At 32.1% G+C, this 25,943-nt stretch overlaps 1 protein-coding gene across 2 annotated transcripts in view; it reads left to right on the forward strand.

The window, feature by feature from the left end:
* LOC135831971 (high affinity cAMP-specific and IBMX-insensitive 3',5'-cyclic phosphodiesterase 8-like) overlaps positions 1-25,943 on the forward strand; it is a 109,803-nt gene that overhangs the window by 9,163 nt on the left and 74,697 nt on the right. The window lies entirely within an intron of this gene.

Here is a 25,943-nt window from a genome sequence, read left to right on the forward strand (position 1 = left end):
ATTCCTTTATAGAGGATGGGAAGCGTAAGTAACTCATTTAATTTATTCATTCGTTTTCGGTCTTGCTTATGGTACAGTACAAATTCCATTTTTCAACAGTACCTACGTATAAGTCATCTTATTGCTCAAATAGCTTTGAAATTGGAAATATTAACGAATTTCGTTTTAAAGGAGGTTCACAAAATAATAATAATAACGAAATGAAGTTAGGTACTATGTGGATTCAGAAAAATTAGAATTATTTGTTTTATTGTGCATATCATATTATGTATAGGTACCCATTTCAATTAAAAAAGAAACATTCGATAAAAAGCTACATAAATATTTTGTGGAAGTCCTTTCTTTTTTTTTGATTTTTTTGTAGTTGCCAGCTGACTCAAATTTTGGTAGTTCTTAATTTAATTTTTAATTTTTTTTTTTTTTTTTTTTGAAATTAGTTAAAAAGACGATTAAAGCCAAAATGTTATGTAAAAATATTACCTGTATTTAATCACCCAACAATCTACATAACGAATGCAATAGGTAATATTTATGAAGTATGCGCATATAGGTATACATTACGTACCTATTTGTATTTATTAATTTATCAATAAATTTAGGTACCTACCTGTGATAGTGACGTAATATGATCCTCAAATGACTTTGTTTTAATAGTATGTGTGTGTGTGCGTGTGTGTGGTTTTTTTAAAAACTGAATTCTTGATTAAAAATATGCCCATGATTTCAATAATTTAACTTACATTTTTTTTTCTCCTTTAAAGTGAGAATTTTACGGTAATTTTGTTTTTCGATAGAAATGCTGAAAGATGCTACTATGTTATAGTTCGTAGACCTGTGTAGTTAGTTACTCATTAAAATACTCAACGACTGTAGGTATTCTAAATTACCTACACATAATCCTGACACAAAATTGTTGAAAAATAACAATTTGTGCAGGGAAGAAAATGCATAAAAATATATCCGGGTACCCTGCAGCCCATCCATCAACGTTACTTTTTTCTTTTTCAATAAAGATATCAGTTAATAAGGAATGGAAAGAAAATTGGTTACTTACAAATTGTGTCGCATTGATGTTAAAGTACATAGCAAGCGGCTTGTGATAAAGGCCATTAAATAAGTACCTTTTGACGAATCAACTTGCATTGTAATACGGTTAGCTGAACACATTTTAAAGAACTTTTAAAGAATGTATTGGAATCATCTTTTTACTTTTCTGGCGATTTGAAATTATAGCAGTGAGCGGAGAAAACACTATTGTACTTATAAAAAGTTACCTAACAATGTTTTTCTTTCTTTTTCGAAAATTGACTTGCTTTTATCGTATAGTGGAATTGATGCGGCGAAATCTTGGTCAGAAAATTTTGACAAAAAAGTTATTAAATATTGCCAACCTCGGGTTGATTTTTAATCCTTGTGCAGAAATAAAAAGAATAAGCACTAAGTATAGATGTTTTTTTTTTTTTTTTTTTTTGTGGTGACATACAGCTCTGAAAAAGTGTAAAGAAGTAAAAATAGGTGTATGAGAAGATAAATATGCTTTCTGTCCATTCTACGTATCAACGGTGCTTTTATGTGAGTGCGTAACGTAATGCGCATTTCGAATTCGTACGATGAACAAATTCAATACATATTAATTTTAGCTTTTCATTTTCATTTTCAGTTTTTGAAAATGTTTCAAACTTATCCCACAAATTATTTTTGAAAGCACTAAAAGCAGGGAACCGTAGATTTTCAGATCATTTTGTTTTTTAAACTTGAAAAAAAAAATGAGGATAAGATACACTTAATTTTAAAACTATACCTATACCATATTATTCGAATGTCGACGTTTTTAATATCGACGAGATTGAAATTGGTAATTTTCTTGCTTTTATGTTACGTGGGTTGTTTTGTGAAACATAGGTACCTACTCAGAATGTGTTTCAATTTGAAAATTTCCATCGTCGTGAGTATCCCAGTACACGTATTTGAGTGTTTGGTACATTTAAATAGAAAACTTTGCTGTAGTTGCAGAACTTTCCCGCCATTCTTTTCGTTTCAATAATGTTACTATAGGTAAGGTAGGTACGTGAATATGTGGATTCAAATAGATGAAATAAACTCTTAATCATATTAGCTGTTTTTTATACACACTATTCACTTGAACATCTCCCTAATACGATTATATGTAGGCAGTGAGCAAGCACGTATATAATCAGTTCATTTATTACATAGGTGAGATGGAAAAAGCTCTCTCTAGCTACCTGTACCTATCCAATTATTTACGTATTTTCGTTTGGATACTTGAATAAGATACGTTTTACTATCCTCGTTTTCCAGTAATTAGGCTTACATATAAGTACCCAGTCTAGTTACCGGATAGGTACCTACTTGATGCTGTGAAATTGTGAAGCAGGGATTTGTCTGTAGGCAAAGGTATCGAGCATACCGAAGTACCTATCAAATTTGGGCAGATATTTTCTTCGCTTATTTTAGAAAATGCAACGTATAGATACCTACTTATTTAAGGTATACAAATGTTATTCAACAGTATAGCGCCAGTTTAGCGTATATTTTCTTGGTATATACAGTGAATAGGATGATAGATAAGTTAAGTACCTATCTAAACCTAAAATAATGCGCGTAACTATAACTATCTTATCTATTTCGTATAGAGTAAAAATGACCATTTATTCTCAAGTCATAAGGTACTTAAAAGTACCTACAATACTTACTAATTTTGCCGTGCAATACGAACGTTACCATATAGTTGTTTAAGGAAGTAATACGACTCGAACATTTTTGCGAGTTGTTCTAATCGTAGATTTTATCGACAAAATTTACGAGCTGAAAGTGGTCGACGAACCTTATAAACTACCACTACTACATAGGTGTAAAAAAGCTCAATTCCTCAAGTAAGCTACGTACCTACGTTTATTCGTTATTTTCTTTTTGGCGTGTAAAAAAAATTAGAAACAGTTTTTCCAAATAGAATTTCATTTGTTTAGTATAAGTTCATCATGACATACTAATTTAAATAATAAATCAACGGCATTTCGAAGTAAACTTGGGTATAATATAGGTACCAAACACGAAGAAACTTTATTTTCAAATATTTACAGCGGTTGTTCTGAACATTTAACCGCGATGCCACCTATTTTATAGGTACCTATAATGTATATTGTGTACCAAACTAATCGCCGAAAGCATTAAAATTTTATTTCCAACAGATACCTACTTCTTTTGTTGATGTTTTACAACATGAGGTGATGATTTTTTTGAATTTTATTCTACGCATGTCAAGAATTTCCCACCTCGTGTATGAAAATTGATTCCTTAACTGATTGTGAAATAATAGACAGCGTATGGAAGTAATACGAATTTCTTATTTAAGCAACAAGTTTTCGCTGCGATGACTAAAAAAAGTCTTGATCAGTTGAAATATCTATGACTTATTTTTCAAAATTTGAAAGCCACGAATTTGAGCTCCTATGATGCTTGCACTACAAATTTATGTTTTCCAAATTTCAAAAAAAGGAGCATAATTTTGTAAATATTAAAAATTTACCCATTAGATTAGTTTTCAAGTTTGTAATAGTTTGACATAAATGAATATCGAATAGATAATTGAACAATTTTTTTTTCAAAGTTTTCAAAAGTCACGCGCGAATTAACGTCTTAAAAATTATGGACAGACCCTTGACGCAAAAAACACAGTATCTATGTCAAAATGTCAGTGATCAAATGTATTTTTTCCCAGAGCTAACCCAATTCCCAATCCATCGTAATTTCTTGACATATAGGTACTTTTGTTTCAAATGAGTCAAGCTGGATCTTTCACATATTTTGTCGATTCTTCTTACTTATTTTTTTTTTCACCAAACGAAGCCGATTAAATTGACTTTTTTCTATCAACGGAACTTATTTCGCAACTACACAAACAGCCTACGCGACTTGAAATTAAACTCGAAAACTCGCCGTTTTTCATCATAACTACCTAAATGAATTTTGGAATTTATGCATTACAGTCGTTTGTTCGATGTTGAAATGTGGCATACTATTAGGTAATTGGGTAGGTCTAGGTACATCGAGCCAGTTTTTACTCGACTTAAACCTGTATTATTAATATAGAGTAGGACATTGAGATATTTTTGCGTGAAAAGTTTACCCTGTAATAGTTTTTGTTCCAAAAATGACAACTAGGTACGAGTATAAACTGCCAAACCAAGTTGTTGGTAACTTTTTTATTTTACTTATGACAACGGGCTCGGCAGGCTACTTACCTATTTTGTTCATCGGGCAGTTCCGTTTGACCACACAATTTTTCTCTTTTATAATTTAAACCAAGCAAACGACCAACATATCGCATGTAAATATAATCATTTTTTAGATACGTTTTGGTAAACGGAAGAAAAAACATTCGCGAAGATTACTTTTTTCCGAAACGAACGGAAGTATCTTTTTGTTTTCGGAAATCTAACCATTAGAAATAACCTACTCGCTGAAAATGACAAATTTTATTCAAAAAATGTGCTTAGAAAATTCAAAGAAGAAAAATTATCAATTCGTTTGACTTGAATTTTAGATACGAGGGTTTCAAATTTTTCACCGATTCGATATCAAATAGGTATAGTTGAATCGATTTTAGTGGCTTTTAGCGTACTAATTGTTGAGCGTTCTGTCTCGAGTTAGGTACCTAGACCTACCTATTATATCAGGTATTCAAATTTTATTTCAAAATATCAAATTGGGCTACATAAATTATACCTATTCGCTTGATGGTTGTAAACTTTCATAAATAAGAAAGAGTAACGAATTTCCGAAAATTTCATATCAAACTCTATCGGAACAATTCTTATTCGAAAAATATAACATTTGTTCGCGAATTAAATTTATTTCTCAATATTTCACATTTTTAATTATGCCCGATTAGTCGTGGTCGTGATCGTAGGTGGTCGAGGTGGTCGAAGTTTCATTGAATATTTTATTGGCTCGCAATTTTTAAAAGTTTTGAAAAAACCATCCTGCTTTATGAATTATTAACACTCGAACTGGATGATGTTCACATATTACGAATTTATGTTGACAATTCAAGTTAACATTTAAGCATTGAATCGTGAGTTTCCAACTTTATTAAAACATGATTCAGCTGTTATGATTTTTTACAAAAAATCGTATTAAACGATATTTAAAAAAAAAACAAAAAAATAAAAAAAAGTAATAAATATGTAGCATTATTAAACACGTGCATATGAATTTGAATTACATATTTACGGGTTACCACTACGTTAGATAGGTACTACGTACTAGGTAGGTAGCTTAGGTACACGTTACGGAATGAAAAAAGTAATTTGTATGACATAGGTAAATATTTTGTTTAGAATAAAAGAAAGCTGTCGTTTAAACAAAGGTTATAGGTATCTATCTATAGAACATAGGAAGTGGGTAACTATTTTATTAAAAGCGATTATTAATAATTTGAAAAAATTTTTGAACTCAAGTTGCTCTGTTTCGAGTAGGTATATCTTATCAGACGTCCGTCGTGGACACACGAATATTTTTGTTTCAATTTTTAATAAGTCGGTATTGTATGTATTGTACCTATTAGCATTTGATTGGTTGTTTGATTTTGGCATTGAATATATTTTAGAATAGGTACTAGTTAGGTACGTGTTTTCATATTTATCCAGCCACTGTCCTTTGTCAGGATAGATTTTTGAAAATTAATAACGAATTATTTTCTTCACCATAGGCCTCTGAGTCTGTTTCGTGTTTAGCAAAGTAGCTGTTATTTGAGAATTAATAATCACCAAGTCACAAGAAGAATACCGACGCCATGCAGCTGGATGATGTCATCAACTGTCACATCGTGTTTATTTATTTAGGGTATTTTCCAAATCTTTCATTAGTTCGTGAATCGAATTTTAATTTGTAAATATCGGCAAGATTTTCTATTTTCAGCCAAGTTTATGCTCGTATATTTGAAAATCACTCAAAGGGGTACAGCTTGAGATGCGAGTTTATTCTTATGCAAATTTTTTTCTTTCTTGAAATTACCTACTACATAGATGCGATTATTGTGTGTCCTTATCGTAGAGCTTTCCTTGCAACGTCATTATTTATAAAGCACGATGGTTAATTTACGCATAAAAGAATGATTTTTAAGAGAATATAATGTAGAGGTTCACTTTCCCTAATGTCACTAACCCACCAACCCTTTAAATAGGTAGTTTTTAAAATATTCCTGTTGTTTTTCAATTGTTGCGATATTCTTATGAAAATGACAGGTACTCGCACCAATCTTCTTATAGGTAATGCATTTCCTCAATTTTCAATAGTGTATATTCCCCTGGCACAACCTAACATGTCCAGAAACTTTTGAGTAAGTATTACTCTTCTACTGAAGTGGATCAATACCTGCGTTTTTTATATTTTTTTCTCTCTCTTTCTTTGGAAATTTATGCAGGTTTTGATCAAATTTTAGTTTGGACCTCAAAATAATGTATGCAGGAGAAAATTCATCCACTTGACCTAATGTTTTCTCAAGTCTAAAAATTTCATCAACATTCAGAAATTTTTCCAAAGTAAATGTTCGAATTTGAAAATATGAAGTGAGGTAAAATTGATTGGTATAAGCGCGTTCTATGAGTCATTCTTAGCCTTAGCAGGTGTGTAATTCAAGTACCTATACCTACTTATTTAATTGTGGGGTCAATAATCCTAGAGAATTTTATCGCAGAAAAACGAAGATGCCTCCTGTCAGATGGGATGGATGACCAACCAACAGGAAGTGATTTCAAACATTTTTTGTAAATTTATGAAAAGGATGGCATGAATTTTCAATGATTACTCACCGCAACTCATTCTTTATTTATTTTCAACTTTTCATTGATTCTTCTATAAATAAATTACCTAGGTAATCAATAGGTGAATAAATAAATAAGCACCTACATAAATGAAAAACTCCACTCGATCAAAAATTATGATACATACAGAATTATGTAAGAAGTAAAAACTTTATCACATTTGCTTATCAATGTTGTTTATGTGTCATTCTCAAGCATGGTACTTGTAAGTAGATATAGGTAACTTACGAAGACTTATAATTTTATTAGATATCAATAATCCAGCAAACTTTAACGATGTCATTGTTAAGAAGAGTTCTACTTTAAATTGTAGATATGCAGTTTAAATGGAAAACCGAAATTGAAACCGATAAGGATCAGATTTCAATTGACTGTGTCAATGTTGAAGTAACAACTTGACGTGATACATACCAACGTAGGTTATAGGTACCTACACCTAGTTATAGTTCCTCAATGATGAAGTATTCGACTTTATTCTCAAGTTTCTCCTTTGCTGTTTTCTCTCTCTTCCCTAGTGAAACAGAAAATACGTAATTAATATTCTCAATTGTAGGTATACAATTTTACCCGATGCGAACTACACGTACTCGATATTTTTTTTTGGCTCTCTCTTTTCTTTTCAACAACAAAAACAACAACCGTATCGATTAGACGGTGAAGAAATTTTGGCTGTTAGCTATTTTATAATTAAAAAGCCTAGGTAGGTATTTGCTTTGTTTTGAATTTGATAATTTTTCAAGAAACGTTTTACTTTGCGGATTTTTGTTTCAAAAGAAAAAGAAAAGAAATGAAATGGTCTTATTGCATGCCATCTTAAAACTCGTTTAATAGTACGCGTACGCGAGCATATACTCGTAGTGTGGAGTCCCATCTTAAAACAACGTTCTCGAGAGATTTCTTTTGGCGTATTGTTATTAGAAACGCTATACTGTCTACGAGAACATAGGGATACCAGAGGTAAGTAAAGGTACACACACATAGATAGTTACATACTACGTTGTTCGTCTACGTCTTACAAAGCGAACTGTTTCAAGTGCCTGTGTTTTATTTTTAGTCACTTGTGAATGGAAATATTGAAGAATTTCGCCATTCGTATTTATACACGTACCTACCTATTAAACATTTAAAGTATAGGCTACGTATTGCCTTGCTTCGTAATCTACATACTGTATCTACTATCACACCCCTCCACCCCGCCAGTCGATATATGCATTATATACTTACTTATAGGTAGGTACGTACCATAAACTATTCGGCATCTGTGTAGTACCCTACCCAGTGTAAGTACCCTTTCCTATACGATAGGTATGTTGTATTGTAAATTGAGTACAGTACGAGATACGTAAATGTTGAAGTATTTGATTTAGCGATTGGAAAATTTCAATTATTGTTAAAGTGAATAGTGAAAAGGTAGGGTATATTTTCTACTCGACGAGCAGAATTTGATTAATTAACGAGCGTTCCACAAAATGAAGTTATCCGTTTATGAAAATGTGTATAGATATACTAGTGATGGAAGATACCTAGGTACATATAACGTGAAAAGTGAATCCGCACTATCTATCTACACGTAATAATAAGTCGTTGAGTGTATACGATACGATATAAGTACCTACCTAAGCTAAGTTAGACAGTGAGACGAAAGCTAGAATGCAAATCCATTATTCATCGTTTAGGAAAATTTTCGAAACAGACGAATAAAGAAACAGGTGTGTTTGTGTACTACTAAATGATACTTATTATACATGTAGGTACCTACCTATAGGTTTACTTTTAAGAGGAATATCGGCTTGGCTATAGCCCATGGTGACTGCTCCACGTAAAGGGTACCTAACAATGATTTAGTTCTAGCAAGTTTGGTCTCCGTATTTTTACCTCGTCCTTAATTGCTGTATCGGCTCAACGAATCCTTTGTTCCATTAATTTTAGCTCCATTTTCCTCATATCCGAACATTTAACCTACCTACTGCTTACCTGTCAGTTATCCGCGTGTCAGTCCCACCTAGGGTTATCTCATTATTTAACGGAATTATCCTAAAACAGGAAAAGAAGCTTTAGAACCTTCGTTCGCTTCAATGGTAGGCTACCGAAATAGCTGCCGAAGAGAGAGGTTACGAATTTTCCATGGAAACATCCGCTTCTCTTTTTCCAACTGTCATATCTTTCGTTATCTGTTGCGTCACCTTTGCCAACATCGAATTTTAGTTTTAAAAGGACGATTTTTTATCTTTCTTATTTTATTTTATTTTCGCTCTCCGCGTGAACTAAACTCAAGAGATAAAGTTTCTAAACTAAAGAATTCACAATTCGACCGAGCTGGAAGTTTTTTTTTGCAGTTGAATTGAGCGTATCTACGTGTACGCTTTGTTGAAATTGTTTTCAAAATAATGTCGCCGAATACGCGGTATCAAAGTTTTGTGTTTATTTTTTATTTGCAATTTGTTGCTCGCCGCGGTTATTTATTGTTGAATCAACTTGAAAAATGCATAATTATGTTAATACACGCACCTGTATAATATTATTCGGCGAACTTAAATCTATTTAAATGCTCAATTTCAGGGATGACTTCAAAAAATTTTCGATGGTAGGTATTCGCGGACACTCATCCTACTATAAAGTATTTACAAATTTTAATATTTTTGTTTGTATAAGGTGCGCAGTTGAGATTCAATAATGTACTTCCTGGCGCAAAACCCCAACTCTATATATCATAGGATCAAGTTGAAAAGTGCACTATAGGTAGGTAGGTCTAGGTAGTTATGACAAAAAATTGAACAAGCCGGTCTTCTGACCCTGCAGCTAGAAGGTTAGGCAAACTTGCATACATCAGCTCGTTATGTGTTGTCTACATTTTGGGGGAGGTCTTACTTTTGCCCTAAAACACCCTGTATGGGTATATACAGGGCAGGGTTGTTGTGATCCGGATCATTACGTGATCGGATCACATTTGAGTGATCTGTATCCGTGATCCGGATCATTTTCTGCAGTAGGAATCGTGATCCGTGATCCGGATCATTATTCCACAAGGATTCGTGATCTATGATCCGATTCAAAATTTTCCGCGGATCATTTTTTCACGGATCCTTTTTTTTCACCAGTAATGCTGCATTGCTGCATGTTTTTGCTTTGAAAATTCGATTTTATTAAAAATTAATGGAGTTGAACTCAATTTGTTGGATATTGATGTAGGTAAAATCGACGTAATGTCATTGGTTTTTCGCTAGGATGCCTAGTTTTTAATTTTTTGACAAAAAACCGCAAGTAAAACTTTTTGAAAATTATTTTTTGAAAAATTTGCACACTGTGTTTCATAAAAGTCAATCTGGAAGCGAAAGGAAGCGTCCTACGAAAAAATTACACATGACCAAAATTGAAGAGAATTAAATTTCCAATCGACATGATCTCATTAGTTTTTCTCTAGGATGCTTAGTTTTTGATTTATTGACAAAAAACTAAAATTTTTTGAATTGTAAAATTTTCATTTTTCAATTTCTGCAAATTTTTAAGCTGAGGCTGACTTTTTCCCACCCCTGTATAATGTGTTATTGCAAATTTTTTGAAAATAAAATGGAGACTATTTCGTTTTTTCACGTTTTTGTTCAATCTTCAATTTAAAAAAAACCAATTTAGTACCCAGTACAATTTCCTTGAAATGATCCGAAAAACGATCCGTGAAATTTGATCCGGATCACTTTTTTCTGGAGTGATTCGTGATTCGTGATCCGGATCACAATTTCCCGGAAGATCTTTGATCCGTGATCCGGATCACAAATTTCTCAATGATTCGTGATCCGTGATTCGGATCAAATTTCCGTGATCCGCAACAACCCTGATACAGGGTGTCCGGGGAGTGGTAGTTCGAACTTCAAATTTGGATATGATAGATAGGTACGAGTAAAAAAAAGTAAGATAAACAAGTTGCCTATCTTGAAAATCGAAGGGACGAAACATGTTTTCGAAATCCAAGAGCCAAAATCAAATTTTGAACATGGGGGTTGGTACTTGGTAGTACATAATTATTATATTATGTACTTTGAAAAAAGGACTACAAAATAATGAAAATCGCGATTTCTTGAAATTAAAATTAATTGTAGTCCCTTCAATTTGCAAGTTGGGCAAAAAGTCATAATATGTCATTTTGGTCATTTTTCAAAGTACTACCAACCTCCATGGTCAAAGTTGGATTTTGGCTCTTGGATTTTGAAAACGTATTTTGCCCCTTTAGCTTTGAAGATGGGCCACAACTTCACACAACCTTTTTTCTAGTTAGTCATACCCGGCAGTATCCGAATCTGAAGTTCGTACCACCACTCTTCGGACAATCTCTACAGACAGATTGCGATGCAACGCAAGAAACCCTTTTTTCAGACTATTGAAATTCTTTCAAAACAAACCATAGCTATCTTGGTGAATTATTTATCGCTGATATAAGTACCTATATAGCATTTTGAAGTTTGAATTTACAAAAATATAATTTTAAGAAAATTGTGGCAAAGGCAATATGGATATCGAAAAACTGCGTGCTTCATTTAAAAAATTCAAACTAGCCGACTCAAAATACCCACGTAATAGTGTGGATGGTACAGTTTTCAACTTTTCAATTACATTAAACTGGATAATGAGTTGAATTTTTTCCATTATTTAAAAAATTTTTTTTTTACCATTTTAAAAGACTGATTAAAAACAATTTAGAATTAGGGGAGGAAAATTTTCGAGGTTTCCGCCTTCGATTTTAACTAAAATCCTCACTATCTACATTATAGCAGCCCCAATTAATTTTTTGAAATTTAGCGAATTTTGAAAATTTTAAAATGGGCAAAAAACTTGAAATATTTTGCAAAGTAACGGTCCTATCAGAATTTTTATACTATACCATAACATAAACATATTCTAGAGAAGTTTCTCCTTAACGAATAAACACTGCGTTTCAGTTCATTGATAAGTATAGGTAAACGATTTAATCAGAAAAATTAGTGCATATTCTAAAGTGAACCCTCCCTCAGCAAAAACCATCAAAATCGAATAGTCAATTGTTCCACTAAATCGACTTTATTTGCTAAATGTGACCTCGTTTCATTCAGCTGAAGAGGTGCCATCAAATATCGTTCTCATAAAAAAATCGCGAGTTAAGCAATTATTTTTTATTAATCGTAAACCAAAAGTGTGAGATGAAAAAGAAATAAAGAGCAGCGAAAAAATAATTATTATTTGCCATTTATAAAGAATTGATGTCGTTTCTCGAAAATTTTCCAATATAAAAATAATATGGAAGTTTTCCCATAAAAAGAAGGGGGAAAATCCACTTATTAAATAAACGGGGGAGATTTTTTTCAATGTTTTTCAATTCTACCACACAGGAAAAAAAACGATGATTGTTCTAATTTTGGAAATTCAAGAAAGTAAAACACTCAACACAATTTATTTGATTTGTGAAATTTAAAAAGACGGAGACTAATAATGAAAAGGTTTAAGACTTCATTGTTTCGAGGAAGTTTAATTATTTTCAAACAAACTAACGAAAGAAAAATAGATACAGTTGGGAAAGAAAAACGGTAAATAAAATACACGAAAGATTCTTCTTTTTTTATTTTTTTATCCATTATCTAGCGCGCGCGAACAAAAGTACCTAATATCATTTGTCGTGTTTGGTGGAAATTTAAAAATTAGGTTAATTTAACCAAAGAAAAAGGAAAAAATCTACTTTTCTTCTAATCCAATAATTTTACCCAACTCGGTCGAATTTATTTAGCTGTAAAGCTTAATTCCAAAAATGAGCGATTTTATCGACCAAGGTACCTACCTATAAAAAATACCTACCTACCATGTGTGCAGACGAGAATTTCAATTTACCATGTTTTTTGTTGTCGTTTTTTTCCCATCATCAAACTAAGGTAGAAAAAAAAATGAGTTGAATATGAGTATAGAAAGAGAAACCCTACTCTAATGAGTGGACTATGGTAACGTCGAAAACAAGAATCTGGCAATCAGGATGGCCAAATGTCTGACGTTGCTAATTGGGTAACTGCAATTTTCACTTTGAACAACCTTATACTTAGTATATTCCATAATTTGAAAAAAAATCCAAACCTATGATCCCATGTACCTAGAATTCTTTCTTGTGAAACAGAAGGCAGATACTTCAGAGAGAACACTGGTATTCTGGGAAAATGACATCTCTTGATCTCTGAAGCGATTTCGAAGCCTAATGTCAAATGTGTCATGTTCAATAAAAAAGAAAAATTGCAGTGCATTTTACCCTGTTCATGAATACGTTATTTGGAGCATTTTTAAACAATAATTATTTTATTATCGCATCCGTTTTGGTAGGTAGGTATTTTAGTTCCATGGGTGTCTACATTATTTGTAATTTGTTTGTACATATGTTATTGGTAGGTAAGTAAGTAGGTAGGTACTGGAAATTACAACAGTAAGAATCATTTTATACATATATACTTACCTACCATAAAAGTTGTACAAACACGAGCAGGTAACTTAATACGTATATCTACCTTAACTAAATGAAACGATAGAGCCACGTACCTATTTTTCATAAAATTGAATCGTATTTCATTTTTCATAAGCTGTTTTTGTAAATATGAAATACTTTTAATATCAGGATGAACTTGGTTAACCCGTGGTGAAATAAACAACTTCGAATAGGTAGCTAGTTGATTGTTAGATTTCGTTCCATGCGGTAAAAGGTGTGTTTTATTTTTAATTATAAGAGATATCTATTATAATGGAATGTACAAAGCGATGAAGCATTTCATTGTACATTTAACGCGGGCTATGTTTACAAAGGATCGCTCGTGAGATTCCATAAAATTATGGCAACGTAGAAAATGATACCTCACGGCTAAATCTCGTGTCTTGAATTTATTTTGAAAATCAAAAAAATTCACCCTCTTCATCTACATACTTACCAATCATTTATTTTGTCTCTGTTCAATGTTTTATATTGTCGGATTTTTTAATTTAAAAATGTTGAACGATTAGTGAATAAAATAGGTAGAATTTTTCTCTTTTTTTTAATGACCATTTTTAATATTTACCTTTTGTTTGTTCGTTTTTTCATTTATAGAAGCGAATATTTCTCTCGTGTTGCTATTGTTGTATGAAAAGATGAAAAAAATTTTGAGCAAGAGCTTCGCAAAAATTGCAATTCATTTGCGAATGTACATAAGTAGTTAATATTCGTCGATGGCAACTAAATCAGAGAAATCGAAAATGGGTAATTTGGTGTTCAGAAATAATAAAACTTTACCATTCGATAGGAGATGTTAGGGTAGTAAAAAAGTTGTGAATCATGTTCATCTCTTTATTTCTTGCATGACTGAAACAATATGAGCCTAGTAGTAAAGTAAACTATGTAAAGTTAGTGAAATTCATTGAATATAAGAATTTTACATCGAAAGTTACCTTGTTATCTAAGTTATCACCTCATACTTACTCGAAGTAATGATACATTTCAGGCACTAACCAACTTAATTAGAGTTGGCTATAATTTCAAATCGTTAACTTCATTTGCTATGTAGAAACTAGAAAGTAGGTATCGACAAGTGGCTTTCATTCACATTTCGTATGTACATTCTTGATTCTTGAATAGGAAAACGTCCTCTTTTATGCGCTTTGATATAATTAATGAGCGCCGGTCTTCTAAAGTTACTTACTAGATAACAATTATTTGAGTAATTTCTAAAAATACGTAACTAACGTGCTATCTGACTCACAAAATCTGCAAAAACATCGGATACACTGACCTAGGCATTCTCATTTATGAAAAAAATCAGCGAGTGACATTAAATACACATTCATTTTTTCAGGTGTAGGTTATGGTACATATACAGGGTGTTCTATGTAACAGGTGTCGGATAATTTGCCTGGTATTACTGCAACCCAAACTACACAAGTGTAAATTGTTGTGCCATATTCTTTTGTCGCACATGTTTATTATTTCACAGCCGCAAATCACTGAATCTGCGTTTTCCCCCTTATAATTAAACAGAAAAAGAGACGTCAGAAAAAATTCACATTATATTGAATTCACTGCTGCAAGGTTATTATAGCATTGAGCGCGAGCCACATATGAATAAGCCTACTATTTAATTAAGAATACGGAATTTCAGTAAATCATTGTGAAATTTAATTTACCTAATGTAATTTTCAAACAATGTGTTGCAGCTACATACATTATAAAATAAAATGGGAAATTTGAATCGATGGAATTGCTTCAAGAAAATCCGCAGTTCTAAATTGTCTTTCTCTCTCTCTAAAAAAAAAAAGGGTTGTAAATTCAACGGGAGGTTTTGTAAAAGTAAGCGTTCTATAGAAGATCCAAAAATTCCAGATGAGCCACACCTGTTTGTGAACTAACTACGTACCTGCCTAATCGTCACGATAATTATAAAGACGACCTTTACCTACACTTATTAACAAACGTGTAAGAGTTGCCCCGAGCTTTAGCGTTTTACGTCGATAGAATATTTATTTTTATTTTTTTAAATCGCACTTGTTTTATACCTAATCTTTGCTTGGTTGTTATTTTAACATCTTACTTAGATATGTATTAGGCATGTTTTGCTAATTTTCGTATACCCACTTACGTTGCTGATTCGGTATAGTCACATTAGTCAGTAATGTTTCTTAATACTTACGTTCATTCGTTTTGAAGACGCGTTTCTATATTTACATTCTCAAGATGGAAAAGTAAATTGATAAGGAGTATAAACGAATAAATCTGTTTTGAATTATATACAATGTAGGTAAACTATCGAAGTTTAAGTAAACAAATTTTCGCGGAATAAAGCAAACCGTTCTCATTTAAAAGTTCGAGAAGGTAACTTGAAACTTGAGAAAATTGCGGCGGATTGAGCTGGGTACTCCTTATTTTACGCTCCTTCCCTGAAATTTTTTCTGATCTTGAATTTGAGAACTGATTTTGATATTTACATCGCATGCTTTGTTATGTACTTACCTAATAGGTACATACATCAAAAAATTAAAAATTTTTAATTATGACGGATTTTCGTCGAAATTTCCGCGTAGTAATATGCTCTGTCTCGGTATGATCTGTTGATGCCGAGGTCATGTTGGAAATTCTATCGTCGCTGATTATTCTACCCCTGATTATGATTATAATTTCCGTAGTTGAGCTTATCCTAAGATTTACGTCACTCATCCTATGATTAGAATGTCGCTGTGGATAATTGTTAAACGATTTTATTTTCAAAATGATTATAATTTTGAGATTAAAAATATAATTGTTGTCAAATATAAGCTTCGTTTAATATGAACTTGAAAAATATTTCAGGCAAATAAAAAAATTTTGCAGTTCGCAGACATGTTTTAAATTTTTTAGATCTATGTTGATATAAAAATTCAGTTCACCTCTGGGCGTTCAAAATAATTCAAAGTTCATTCTATACTTGAGTTGGTAGGTACTTCTTTGGTTGATTTTTTGCTTATGTTTTTTTTTCTTCTCAAATTAGGTAACTATTACTAACAATGAGTACCTTTTATTACATATTTATAATTTTAAAAATGAAAGCATTTCTAAAATCAGTTTTCAATCGTTCATTTCATACGTACCTACTTCCTTTATAACTTTCAAAATAATTACCTATTTCATTAAAAATCATTACTACTTACCTATTTTATACAATTTTTTTTATTCCGAAAAAATGAATTCAATGTCAACCTGTGACTGAAATATTATTACAAGTCTCAGTTAATAGTATGTACTTGAAATTTTTTTTTAAATAGGTACCTAGATAATAATTTCCCATTGATAAAATTTTTAAAAAGTCGAAAAACTTATTTTTTGATTTTTGACATTTTCTTGAACACTAAGTGATTTAGAAGTTTTAATTTTCCAAGTTTCTGAGAAAAGATTTGATGTTGTGTACTTCTCCTTAATAGCTCTTTTGAACGTGTAAAAGAAATACGGATAAAATTTCATCTTTAATTTCTAATTTTCTACTTAGTTAGGTACCTATATCGATTTGATTTGATTTCTTCATTTACCTTTTTTGAGACGAATTTACTCTTTTATATGTTGCAAAATTTTTCGTCAAAATCAGAATAACTACATATCTGTAATTGAGACAGAAAAATACCAACAGACGTGCATGAAGTTGGTAAGTAATAAGTATAATAATGTAATAACTGTAAAAATGATTTCCTTTATCTATATCACGTTTATACATTCTGATATCTTAATACTTCAGTTACTAGGTTAGCAAACAAATTGTTAAGATGCTTTTAAGAACATATACCTACCTAGTACCTCTACCTACCCAATGTACGTATGTAAGTATTTTAGCTACAGTACATACCGAAAGCTCGGAGTAGGATTTAAAATTGGCTAACATATAGCGAGTTATACGCGTTCGACACGGGTCTCGAGTACCATACTCTACTTCTTTGAAAAAAAATTTCACTAGGTTTTTGTGTAACAATTACGAATTACTCGCGCAATAACACATAGTTCACTGTCGAGTCGTGAATTCATTACGCATACAATAAGCGTTAAGTAAGCTCGAACGCTGCTGAAATATTTATTCGGTTTTATTTAGCACTTGCACGAACTTGAGGAGTAGAATATAAAAACGCTTGAACCCTATGTGTATGTATGTATGTATGTATCGAATCGTGAATACACAAACAACATGTTTGCCATAGGAGTAGGTCAGCTAGCGAGCTGAATAATATGGTTTTAAAAAGTGCAAAATGTCATTTATTAATGTCTGCTAAATCACGTTTCGCCGGCGGATAAGGTTATTCTGACAAAGTTGCGTTAGTGATGCCATCTTGACTGTATTTTTGTTGTTAACAGATGATGTAATTCCCACAAGATATCATATTATAGCAGTGCGTTTCACTATAAACGATACGAGACGAGATAAATACTCTTCGCATGATAACGTACTACTCTTTTCGTATTATTTGTGATGTGTTGTTAAAAGTTTGAGGTCGTTCGTCAAAATTGAATGTTCCCGTCTGCGTTACTTTAGCATATAATTTCATATACATATTACCGACGAGTAGTGCTTTCAACTTTCATACCGACGATAATCAGTTATTTCCGTGGGTTTTTATACGTACGTAGAGGTACCTACTACCTACCTAGTACCTAGTACCTACTACCTACTACCTACCCGTGTTATGTATCTGGTGATAACGTCGTTACGTCCTAATTTCAGTTTCGCGTACAATTGCCATAGGTAGAGTAGATATAGGTATAGGTAGGTAGGTATGTCTACACGTCTAGGCACTACAATGAATGTATCATATACTTACAAGTACGTAGACTACACGTATAGACGTACTACGTACGTGCTGTCGAAATGAGCGATGAATAATTTTCGAAGACGAAACTGTTCACAGAACTTTGCAAGTATATATCACTCTTTATACCTACGTAGTATTCAAGACTCACCTAGCTGCTTCAACTATAACTACTTAATAGTGTTGATTACAACTTTTTGTTTTTTGTACTTTAGTACTTAACCTACTAGATATCCATCCATTAACATACCCACTGCAGTAAATTATAAATTGATATGCCTAACTGTGAATGTTGTATTGTCTTTGGCGTTTAGTAAAGTAAGTAAGTAAGTAAGTAAGTAAGTAAGTAAGTAAGTAAAAAGGTAGTAGGTAGGTAGGTATAGGTTGGTTGGTTGGTAGGTAGGTAGGTAGGTGTGTTTGAAAGTAGGTATTTCGTCAACCAATACCGTTTCCCCCCTTCATTACAAGAAACACAGTCAGAATTGGGCGGGGAGGTTTTTTCCTACTCCAACTCTGAGACGATTCTTCATTTGATTTCGTTAAAAAAAATGAGTTGAAAAGGACGTCGAGTCCAGTCTTTTTTCAAAGATCGATGTATCTATCTCTATACCAAATTTTTCTGTTAATAGACCTAACCCATTGCTTTGAATTCTCAAGTTTTGACCTTCTCACTTAACGCCCTGTGTGTGCCAACACTCAACTTCAAAAATGAACGATAGGAAGTGCCATCATCCTATTATGTATAGATAGCGTGATTGGTAAAATTCTTCAGCGCCTTGAATGAAAGCATCGGCAACTTGTTGTACGTACTTGCTCATTTAATTCACGCGCTTCCTGTACCTAGTTATAGGTATAGGTATCGTGATTCATTTCAACATTATTCTACGGAATGATCGGCGGTTTCGAAACACAAATGCGAAGAAGAAGCTTAAAAAACTATTTCCAAAAAAACGCTTTCGCGACAAAGACTATTCCGTGGTTTTGTAATCAGTTGAAATTAAAATTCAATCTCAAATATAAAATGAAAGTATAGGTAGGTAGGCTAGGTACATATTACAATTTGGTTTAATAGATATATTTTAATCGTAATTTTATTTTAATTGAATGCAATTTTTATTCAATGAATAATTTTTTTTTTTTTTTTAGAAAAAATAGTTTTCATATCTAACTTTTTGTTCGTGCAATTTTTACTGCGCAAAGTTTATAAGAAAATGAAAATACTCAGATGCAAAATGAGTAAAAATGATTTAAAAATGCAAACTTTTTTGATTTTTTATGCTTATTCGCACGAAGATAAAGTATCCAATTCCTTCAACCGTACCTATATTTTTTTAGTTTTTTAATGTAGGCTGCTAATCCAATGTAAAATTCTTATACAACAAAGCATTAGCCAATCAGTTTCAAAAAACGAAAAAATCTGATTGGATGCTTTATTTGTGTCTAATTTCCAATTTGAAATCGCGAATGACCGATATTCGATATAGCCAAAGTGAACGCAGCCCTAGGTGCTTTGTCTTCATGCGAATAGGAGTACCTATAAAAAATCAAAAGTTTACATTTTAAACCATTTTTACTCATTTTGTGTACCTGAGTGTTTTAATTTTCCTATAAATCCTGCGCAGTAAAAATTGTACGAAAGAAAAGTGGATTATAAATAGGGGAAAGTCTCCCAATAGTGCGCACTTAGTACCAAAATCGCTGTCATTCCGCCGCAAAGTTACCTAGGATCGTGATTTTTTGATATGTTGTAGCTGTATCATTCAGCTACATAATTCCAGAGTTTCAAAATTTTTCATTGATAACTGACTGAGAAATCCCACCCTGAGTAAAAAATGTCAAATGCGCACTATTAGGAGCCATGGGCTCCTTCAAAGTGCGCAGTAGGGTTCCTAATAGTGCGCGATGTGTAAATTTACTTCAAAAAAATTGATTCTTGACAAAAATTGCAATAATACGTTTCATTATCACGAGAACACTGAGAACAGATATAAAAAACATGAGTACTTGACGAAAATTGTGAAAATATGTTTTACTATGAGTAGGGGTTATGTGTGAGCTTATTTCTGCATAGAAAGCCCATTGTTCAAGTATTCTTTCACTCTTAGGAATGTTTCTTCACTGAAAACTAACACCCTTTAGCCTTTTACAGGTATTTAACACTCCATTCTATCAAAACAAAAGTCAGGTAGTGAAAAACACAAGCGTGTTTACAGATTTTCTAGGATGCGCACTATTGGGAATCCATGGTCCAAAAATATTCTCTATTTCTTTAAAAATTATTTTCAAGAAAACGAAAGGATGAATTTTCAAACTTTTACAACAATATTAAAGAGGATAAAATTCCCTACAAAATGATATAATATAAGTTATCTCATAAATTTTTGCAATTCAACGAGAGCAATACAAATTGTTAACTTTTCACAAAAAAAAATTACATCAGAAATTGAAAATTCACATTTTTTGACTTTGCACGCGTAAAATTTAGCCAAATGGCTTGTATGATACATCAAAATAATCGTCACGACACGCTCTTTCAAATGAGCTACCTCACGAATTTTTCAGTGGTGCCAATCGCGAGATATGGCGCTGCGCACTATTAGGAGACTGCGCACTTTTAGGGGACTTTCCCCTAGGTGATAATTTTATTTTTTTTAAAAAGGAAAAAAGTATTCATTAAATGAAAATTGCATTCAATTAAAATAATATAATTACCATTAAAATATAAATGTAAACCAAATATCCTAATAACATTTTTATGTTTATTCTAGATTGAATAATTACATTTAATTGATTGAAAACCACTGAGTGCTCTTTGTTACAAAAGTATCATTTTGGAAATATTTTTTGAGCGTCTTCTTTGCATTTTGTGTTTTGAAATCGCTTCGATATCATTGTTGGATAAAATAATACGTAGGTATACATACATTTATTAATGTGGTACAGTTAGATACCTATATATATGAATTCGATTTTAAAATAAAAACGTAGCTGTCTTACAAAAATACGTTTTATGAACATTTAAAAGTATTCCCACAATTGTGGCATAAAAACTAATATACAATGCTTTTATTGAAGTGGACGAATTGCATAGATCTGCGAAGCAAACATCGCATTTTCCATTCTTCGCTTTTATTTCACCCATTGCGTTTTTGTTGGTTTCATTCTTACAATATTCTGCAGCAGCTTCTGTAGTTTTCAATGATACTCCGCCATATACGGCAAAATACCGATTTCTTCCTGAAATTATACGGGTCTGCATAAATTCTGATCATAGGAAAAAGTGTTATATTACATGATCATACTTTATCATTAAGTTAATTATTGTTTATCATAAAGAAGGGTCGAATGAAAAAGTGAATAAAGGTCTAATTTTAAATGAACATCATCTATCCAGCTACCTATTATCATGTAAGGAAGCAGGAATTAGGTTTCATCGAGCTTTTTACTTTTTTTTTACCTAAAAGAGGAGATCAAGTTCTTACTTATTTTGAAGTTCGTACCTGAGTAGGTACAGTCAACTGTCCTAATTTCGGACACTTTTTTGATGTTTTTCAAAAATTGCTTCAAAGTAAGTATGTAATTCAATGCGATGTTCGTCATTATACGTTCTCGTAGAATATCATCAGGTGAACCGATTTTGAGCATCAAGTTGTAAATTTCAAACGATTTTGTTTATTTGATGCGAATCAGAAAATGTCCAAAATTAGCTCTATCATAGGTAGGAACCCTAAAAAGGAAAAATTATGAGATGTACCTACCTACCTACCTAGTAAAATTATTTTCACTAAAAAAAACACTCTCTAGCAGATGGGAGCTCCAGTAAGTATGAGTGTTTAAAACGAGAAAAAAAAGAATTTTTATAAATGCCCGAATTAGTAAATTAGGTCTTTCAGTATTGATAAATAAGTATGTCAGTTGATATTGAATTATTTCTTATCAATCAAATAAAAATGCATTTAAATTATAAAATTATGGTTCAAAATATTTCATTAATTTATGTTATTTCGGTCAAAATTGAGATTAAATGACAAATAAATAAGTAGTATCAATTTATTCAATAGCAAACCGAGTGTCCAAAATAAGGACGGAAATAGATTTTTGAATTTTTTCTAGCAAAAGTATGTTTGGTTAGGTTCTGCAGATAACTTGTTCGCCGGAATTTAATGGGTGGCATTTAGAAAAATTGCCTGAATGATCAAAGGAATGGCATAAAATGAAAACTTTTGTATCAGAGAGACGACACATGATTTAAGCCATCAGAAAACGTGTTTGTTTTTACTTTCGTGTACTATTTTCTAACAGAAAAATTTTAAAAACGGCTAGTGTCCAAAATTATCACCTCCGCGGTGGTGTCCGAAATTAGGACAGTTGACAGTACATATATACCATGTATATACCTACCTATTACCTACCAGCTACCTACTTATTTTATTCTTTTAGTGACCGACTGGATGGCTTTAAACTTGAAGGGAAGAAGGTCGTAGACCTAATCAACGAGTCTGCCGATATACTAGCAAAGTTGAAGTCTATACTTTCTCAAAATACATAGGCCTACAACCTACATACATACCTCAGAATATGAATTATTGTATCAGAAGAAAAATTGAAATTTCAATTTGAAAACAAAAACTACAGTATGTAGGATTATAATTATTTTAATAGGAATAAGAATTGGTACTAAAACACAAATCATTCAATATCAGTTTTTTTTCGCGATATTTTGATGGAAAATAATTCTTATTTATGTACTCACTAATAACGTCTTTCCTAATCCCAGTACATTTCATACATCCAGGTACAGGTTTATCTTGTGTTGTATTTACTTCAACTGTGATTTTAGAGCTGCTAGGATTACAAGTGATGAAATCCGAACATTCATAACACTTCAAACCATTTCCTGAAAGTAATTTCGTGAAACACAAATCAATTTCTTGTGTAGGTAGAATACATCCGACGCGACGTGCAAAATTATGCTTTTTTTCGAATCATCACCGCCGCATCAGGTAACATTGAAGCTGTGTGTGCATATATTTTTTTGAGAATGGTTATTGGTTTTGCCTTAGTCCCGAAAATTGTGATTTAGAAAGTACCTCAAATCCCAATATGAAATTTTTCGATTTCATACAAGACGTGTATTGCATACTAATCACATTTTGCTTCCATTTTTATTAATTAATTGGCTACAATTTGTTCATATCGCTCTGCGGTTTGGAAAGTAAAGTAAGTACCTCTAAAAAAAAAAAAAAAAAAAAAACTATGCAAATTGCACGGCGGACTCCTACATATTATTCGTTAATTTGTGAAAAATTGAGTTATGATTTTGAAAAGTCTTACCTGTCGGTATATAAATCAACAAAATGAAACCACAAATTATTGAAATTGCACTGAAATCACAAATACTTTTCCCTGGTCTCATCATTTCGTAAAGTATCGGAAGTTTCAGCTGATAACATGGATAATAGTATATCGCTATAAGCACCTGCATAAAATACGGCGAGTTTTCATGATACACGGGTGTATTGATAAGATTTCCAAGAAATGTTGAAAATTTCTATTTTGCAGCCAACTATTTTCAATTTTGAAGCCTTCTTGAAGGTGCGTCTCCATCGAAGGTCAAATTTTTCTCTCATGAATATATTTTTGAAATAAGTAGGTACACTCCATTAGCAAAGATGAGCAGTTGAACTTCCTTAGTTTTGTTCATTAGAATAGTTGGTACCTAGTATAGTACATAAATAGTATATTATAGGTATTGTATATTCAACTAGTGAAGGAGTTAAGGTACGACGAATCTCGATAAACGAGCTCGATATGTTATTTTTTTCAAGCAACGGAGGAAAACGCGCTATCAGCGAGAGGGAGCAGAGAGCAACACTGGACTAAGAAAAAAACTGTTTAATGTCCTACTTTTCAATTCTAGGTGAAGTTCTGAGTGAACACTATACCTAGATGGATTTATTTTGCCTATGTTAAATGTGAAAGGCGTCTTCGAGTAGGTAATACTTAAGGTACCTATTAAAAGATTTTTGTACTCCACCCTCACTTTATTACGTACAAGTTCTACATTATTCTTCTACCATTGATAAATCGCGAAAACAGCAAATGTCGACACGTGTACCTGTACCGAAATTCCAAGACGTTTTCATTTGATAAAGAAATTGAGTTATCAACGAAGTGAGTATACCCATAGTATACCTACACCTACCAACCCTTACCTACGTGATAAAAAAAGAAAACGAAAAGAACCCCGTTTATAATCGTACCTATACTAGCGACGAAATGGTGTTTTTTCCCTGAACGTGTGAAATTGTAATAAATGATGTTTGGTGAGTTTGTAAATGGAAAACTGATGTATATTGTGTATATCTGTCAGCGTAGAACGTGATTTGATATTGACCGGCGTAGTTGAATGAATACATAAAGATATCGTATAGAAAATAGTGCAATCATTATACGAGTAGTTGGCATCGAGGACATTCCATCTACCTAACGTAAGTTATGAAAATCTCTGGCATTTTTGAAGCGAAAATATCGCACCAAAAGCGACATTCATCATTAATTTCATTGACGAAGGGTTGTTGCCCACAAAATCTTATTTCGTAATACTTAGGCTAATGTCAGCCCGTAATAAATCGTTCATAAGTTTCGTCGAAATTTTTTCCGTTTTCAAGTTGTAAGGTAGTCTACCCTACCATATGTCTTTATGCGCTACTTACACACATACCTACATACATATCTTATACCTATTATAAAATGCTATTCGTTTTCAATCCCGTTGGTTTGTTCCAAAATTCAATTTCAGTGCATCAATTCACTAATTTCATAAATAGTGAATATATTATGTACATTCGTATTTATGTAGGTAGAGGTACCTATACCTTTTAAAACTAAGCGTCTAATTTAAAGTACGCCCTATATAAAAGTACCTACTTTATCAAATATTTAAAAAATTCAATCTACATCTCGGTTTCCTTTCAAGGTACGGTTGGTGAATGTACCTACTTTTTTTTCTTCTCTTTTTTTCATAATTCATTTCTACGTTATTCGTGAAAATAAGACATTTTAATTTCGATGGAAAAACGGCGAACGTTTGATGTTCAGATTGAAAATGAATTATTCAGCTTTATATATTATATATAGGTACCTACTTATTCTTGGCATCAGTTATTGTAAAGAAATTTTCTTTTATGAAATTGCTAATTACAAAATATTAATTGAAGAGTGTCTGGTATCTGGTAAAAGAGTGTCCAATTGTCCATTGGAGATTTGAATTATGTATTTATAGGTATTTATATTTACAACTTCGCAGTATTCGTTCATTTGCTCTTATGAATGCGTATCTTAAAACAAGAGATAGGTATAAACAAAAAAAACACAGCTCAGTGATTTTTTTTGAAATTTGAAGACTCTTTAAAATACCACACACTATAGGTATCATTTAAAACGGGCAAAATTCTATCTCGTTTCATATTTTGGTGTTTTCAACTCTTCTAGAAGATTTCAATTAAGTACTCTAGACATCATGATAGTGCTTATTACCCCCGGTACCCATAATGAGGAAAAAGACAAAATACATATTAAATAAATTTTAATTAGTTTCGTTGAAAATAAATAATACTAGGTAATATCTACACTAAATGGTTTCAAGAACGAGTGCCCAGCTCGTTAATGACAGGCAGTAGGCATATACCTACTACACATACGCGTGATGCACGTGATTCTCTATTTTATGTAATGCTATAAACCACAAATTACAAATTGCGGAATTATAACGTCAAAACCTTTACTAATGATATTGTCTAAGCGCCGCTC

The sequence above is a fragment of the Planococcus citri genome, chromosome 1 (genome assembly GCF_950023065.1).
Source record: "Planococcus citri chromosome 1, ihPlaCitr1.1, whole genome shotgun sequence".
Taxonomy (NCBI): Eukaryota; Metazoa; Arthropoda; class Insecta; order Hemiptera; family Pseudococcidae; genus Planococcus; species Planococcus citri.